Genomic DNA, 6,000 nt, shown 5'->3' on the forward strand with positions numbered 1-6,000 from the left:
AGCCTCCCCAGCAGAGGTCCAGCCCACAGGATAATCTGTTATGACCAGACTCCCACATTCTGATCACCTATTATTTCTGCAGCTGGGGCATTTGTCCAACCTCAGGCTTCCCTACTGGCCCTGGCCCCTCAGCAGCCAGCTGGGCCTTAGGGCTGGACCTTAAGCCAGTCTGGAACCCCAGCCAAATCACTGAAGCCAGGACAGGCCAGTTCCAGAATTGGTTGAACCTAATTTTCCAAAGGGAAAAGCAAGTCATGGTGTGAGCAATCAATCCCACAGCCTCCAGCTGGGGCTATTCTACAGTCCCCAGTGGGTAGAAGTTGACTGAAGTTGTATCTTTCTGGGAGAGTAGAGGTAAGATTTAATCTCTAGGATACCTGGTCCTGGAACAGGAGAGATGGGAGTTTTGTAACTGAGGATACTGGATACTATAGTGAAGTCATGAGTTCAGCCCTCGTCAGTATGCTAGAGACCAAGACCGAGGGTGGGGTAAATGGCACCAGATATTGGCATTCCCTGGGACTTAATTACCTAGTACCTACAGCAGTGCTGTGACACTCATTTTCACGGGGGGCCACATCAGCCTCACGGTTGCCTTCAAAGGGCCAAATGTAATTTTAGGACTGTATAAATGTAACTATTCCTTAACTAGGGGCAAGGATTTTGGCACTGCCACTGGGTAGAAACAAGGTGCTGGGCCAGATAAAACAAGATGGAGGGCCAGATTCAGCCTGCGGGCCTCGTGTTTGCCACCTGTGACCTACAGGCTCTTAGCTGTCATTGCCCTGTTTCAATAGAATGACACAAGGCAAAGGACTTCAAACATTTTTCTCTAAATAGTAAATCTCAAACGTATTCACAATATTGTGTAATGAACCCCCACGTACATCCATCATTCAGTGGACAGGTGCCAGCTCCTGAGCCACCTGTCCTCCATGGAGCCAACCTGATTTCTCTATGACCTCCACCCATGGGTTCTCTTTTGCAACATTATCTCACATTACTGGTCATTGTCGAGATCTATCAATTCATTAGGCGCTATGACAGAGTGATATCAGAATGATCTTATTTCTTCTTTCATTAGCTGGAATACCTCTAGAAAGAATCATCCTCTCATCTGCCACCTGGTCCCAATGTACAATTCACATGGGAAAAGCAAGGTAAATGCTTGGTTCTTCTTTCCTCTAGTTTCCAAAATAGCTATTGGGCTCCTTTACATCTCCCTAGGTAAAGAATGAGATTCCTTTCCTACATACATATTTGTGAACCCATGAATTTACTGAAATGGGCCACTGCATAATTAAAAAAATCTCAAATAACAGAATTAGTCTTGTTGTAATTATTATTATCAATCTTTTATCATGATAAAAAAATTAACCTCATTCTTCCTTCTCCCCCCTCCATTTAAAAATATCTCTGATATATTGTACTATAACAAATGCAGTTGAGATTAACTGAGTCATTCAAGTAAGGCAATACCACATTACTTTTTTATTGCAGTAAAATATACATGACATAAAGTTTACCATTTTAACCATCTTTAAGTGCACATTTCACTGACATGGGTGCAATCTCATTATTGACCAACCATTCACTGTCCATCTCCAGAACTTTTTCATCTTTCAAATTCAAACTCTGTTCCCACTAAACACTAACTTCGCATTTCCCCTCCCCCAGCCTCTGACACCCACCATCTACTTCCTCTCTCTGTAAATTTGACTCCTCTAGGGACCTCATATAGCTGGAATCATGTTTTTCTTCTGTGACTGGCTTCTTTTGCTTAGCAAAATGTCTTCAAGTTTCATCCATGTTGAAGCATGTGTCAGAATTTCCTACCTTTTAAAGAATAAATAATATTTCATTATATGGATGGCCCATACTTTGTTCATTCACTCATCTGTCGATGGACATTTGGGGTGTTTCTATTCTGGGCTATTGTGAATAAGTACTGCTATGTACGCAGGTGTGCAAATATGTTTGAGTTCCCGCTCTCACTTCTTTCTGGTATATATCCAGGAGTGGAATTGATGGATAATATGGTCATTGTATGTTTAATTTTTCAGGAAACCTCCACACTGTTTCCCACAACTGCTGGATTCCACATTCCCACCAGTAGTACACAGGGTTCCACTTACTCCTTATTCTCACCACCACTTGCTAGTTTCTTGTTATGGGTGTGAACTGAGGGCATTATTATTTTTTGGTTGTGTACACCGGGGGCTTTATTCTCCAGAGTGGTACATGCTGTGGTGGGCTGGACTTGGACCAGTGTCCCCATACTTATGGAACTGAATAAATAAAGTGGATTTCTGAGAAGAAGTCTGGTTTGCCTTGACGTGGAAAGGGAGATGGGGAGGATGGAGATGCTCATTACAACCAGGGCTGTGTTCAGTCCTGGGCTGCTTCCAGTCTGGAATGCTGGCAGGTAAGGCAGCTCTCAAGATGGTCACTTTCAGGCAGGGGATGCCCACTGGGCTTGGAGAGCCTTCTGTACCATGTCTTCCCGCTGGGCACCTGATATCTCCCGAGCCCAGGCAGGAACTCCTGGTGCAGGCAGGCTTACTCCAGCCATTGGCCTTTCCACCAGCTGTACATATTCTGGGTCCATGGGAATAGAGCTGTGGTTGCTCAATGCTGTGCCTCCCTCTTCTTTTTCATCATCGCTCTCTAATGGTGGGTCTGGTAAGTGAAGCCCCAGGGCCTGGATCCAATCCTGGATATTAACAGCTACATCTTTCTTCATCCCCCACTGGTGCCAGCTCCACCTCCTGTGGTTCAGGATCTTGGTTCAGGGGCTGGGAGGCATAGCCAGCTGGACCTGCCCTGGTTTCCTCTTGCTCTTCCTCAGGCTCCTCGCTGCTCCAGTCTCCGGTGCCTTCTGTAGGGCCCTGGGGTGGCTCTGGTTCCTTAGTCTGGTTGGGGAAGATATGCTCAGGGCCCAGAGCCCAACCCCTTATTTTTAAAATATAATATTATTTTAGAATTATGTAAGATATTTACATGGTTTCAAAGTCAAATCTATAAAACGTAGTACACAGAGAGATTTCTAGCTTCTATTTCTGTGCCTTCCATCATGATTTTTGCCTCTTCCTGAGGCCACCATTTATAATTTTTCATGGTCTAGCTTTTAATTAAAATAAATATATATATGAATCCAAGTTGCTGTTTTTCCACTGTTTCTAGTGTACAGAGATCTTTCTTATTCCTTTTCACAGCTGCATAATACTCCAGAGTGTGGTTGTGCCATGGTTTATTCACTTGTCCCCTATTGATAGACATACAGGATATTTACAGTCTTTTGATACTTTAAATAGCGTTGCCATGAAAAGCCTTGTTCATCCATCTTTTCTTATTTTTGCAAAAGAATCACTGGGATATATTCCTGGAACTGTATAAATTCATATATAATTTTGCCAGATATCATTCATTTCCTCTCCACTAGTAAAGTATTCAAGTGTGTAAAAAATTAACAAACTTTTTCATTTTCTTATATCACTTTGCATTCCCACTAGGAAAGTATGCGTGTACGTAAAATACTCACAAGCCTTTTCATTTGAATGGGAGGACTCCTATTTATTCTTCAAAACCCACCTTCTATATTCCCCTTTCTAGGAGGCCTCACTTCTCTGGATTTCTCCTCTTGGCTTTCCCAGCTCCAGGCTCCTTTCTGGGCTCAGTCCTGACTCTGAAAGCCTGGGAGTATGTCTGTCCAATTCCATACTCTCCAGACTGGGAGCTCCTTGAGTGCTGGCTCCAGAGCTGAGTCTTCTGGGGGTATCAGCACAAGTCAGAGCACAGAGAAGTGAAAATAACAGATTTTTCTCTCTAAACCAGGGGTATCAAACTCATTTTTACCGGGGGCCACATCAGTCTCCCAGTTGCCTTTAAAGGGCAGAAATAATTTTAGGACTGTATAAATGTAACTACTCCTTAACAGTTAAGGAGTTGAAATTACATTTGGCCCTTTGAAGGCAACCATGAGGCTGATGTGGCCCCTGGTGAAAATGGTTTGACACCCCTGCGACAGCCCCTAAGCTCTGGGCCTGCCTGGCTGGGTGCTCCTGAGCCAGGGGGGAAGAACCAGGTCAGGCTGCCCAATAGCCTGGGTTCTGCTACCTGCCCTCTTGCTGAGTCACCTGTGTCCAAGGGTGGTGACTTCACTGTTGGTGTGTGTCACCTGCAAGGCTCTCTGGCAGAGGAGTGGAACCTGCTTGAGGTCAGGGAGATCCCACGTACAATTCAGGCTTCTAGAATGGTTTCATCACCACAGATGTAAACCCAATATCGATTAAGTAATCATTCCTCGTTCCCTCCTCCCCTCTGCCCCTGGGAACTGCCAATATGCTGTCTATTTTTAAGAATTACTCACTCCGGGCCCTGGCTGGCGTGGCTCAGTGGATTGAGCGTGGGCTGTGAACTAGGCATCGAAGGTTCAATTCCCAGTCAGGGTATATACCTAGGTTGCAGGCCATAGCCCCCAGCAACCGCACATTGATGTTTCTCTCTTTCTCTCTTTCTCTCTCCCTTCCCTCTCTAAAAATAAATAAAATCTTAAAAAAAAAAAGAATTACCCACCCTGGGAATTTCATATAAAAGGAATCATACAATATGTGTCCTTTTGTGTCTAGCTCATGTTACCCAGCATAATGTTTTCAAGGTTCATTCATGTCCTGGTGTAAGTGCCTCATTCCTTTCTATGGCTTTGTCCCTTTTTTTTTTTTTTCCAGTCTATAGGATTTTCTATGTGCACTATCTTGTCATCTGCAAACAATGAGAGTTTTGCTTTCTCCTTTCCAATTTGGATGCCTTTCATTTTTCTTTCTTCACTGATTGCTGTGGCTAGGACTTACATTACTATGTTGACCTTTTTATTGCTGTATAATGGACATTTTGGGTTGTTTTTGCTTTGAGCTAATGTGACTAGTGCTGCTTTGCCCCTGTGTGAGCCTGTTCTTCTTTGAGTACCATTTTCAATTTTTCTGGATATATGTCTTGGAGAGAAATTGCTGGGTCATGTGATAACTAGACATTTAACTTTTTAAGGAATTGCCAAAGGCCCACCATTTATTTTTACACACTTTGTATCTCTGATATCTTCCAAAGCCGGTAAGGAGAGAATTCTACGTGGAGGATTCTAAGTCCCCATTTTGCAGCTGAGGAAACTAGGGCTGGAAGAGGGGAGGTGGTCCCCCACCATCCTAAGGCTAGTGACCAGAAAAATAGCTCCCGTCTGCTTAGTGACTTCTGGGTGCCAGACACTTGCTATAGAGGGTTTTAGCCTTGGGTCCCCAAAAGCCTCACCATTGCTGGAATCCAACAGATCTGGGTTTAGCTCCCAACTTGGGCAAGTGAGTTCCTTCTTCCGAGCCACCATTTCTCTCCCTATAAGTGACCATGATCAGAGTCTCTGCCTTACTGTGGAGAGTGACCATGGTAATGTAGGCAGAGGATGGGCCTTTGATTTACAGATGGATCATACAGACAAAAAAGTGGCCGACTGACATTCAGAAGGGTGGAGTAATTTGCCAAAAGTCACACAGCAGTTGGTGACCTAACCCAGCCTGCAAGCATTTTTGAGAAGTTTCCTGAAGCTTAACCCCTCTGGGAGCGAGTGAGAAGGAGAGATTCCTAGGGCAGGTCCCCTGCTTTGCTGCTTTGCTCTTTGGGGAGCTGACCTCTAACAACACAGAATCTTGCTGAATCAGACTGGGTGGCCTGTGGTCACAAACCACAACAACTGGTCCCCTGTGGCAAGTCACTTTTGCCCCAACCTGCTCACTCCTTTTCTTTGCTGTACAGTTTATATCAGCACAGCCTGAGGCAGGCTGACTTCCTGGGCCCCAAACAGGCCTGGGCCAGGTACTTCCTCGCCCCCAGGTGTTGGCTCCAGCTGGCCCCTCTGCTCAGGGCACCCTTTCCCCTTTCCTCTCATTTCTGCCTTGTATACACTAGAACCATCATGATCTGGTTTTCACCAACCCCTCTGAGCTCCTCTCATAG

At 44.9% G+C, this 6,000-nt stretch overlaps 1 pseudogene; it reads right to left on the reverse strand.

Annotated features, from left to right (window-relative positions):
- Positions 1-2,452: 2,452 nt before the first annotated feature.
- Positions 2,453-5,432, reverse strand: LOC123828570 (annotated as a pseudogene).
- Between the last annotated feature and the right edge of the window lie 568 nt (positions 5,433-6,000).

This window comes from Phyllostomus hastatus, unplaced genomic scaffold (genome assembly GCF_019186645.2).
Source record: "Phyllostomus hastatus isolate PE091 unplaced genomic scaffold, TTU_PhHast_1.1 phas_contig_98, whole genome shotgun sequence".
Taxonomy (NCBI): Eukaryota; Metazoa; Chordata; class Mammalia; order Chiroptera; family Phyllostomidae; genus Phyllostomus; species Phyllostomus hastatus.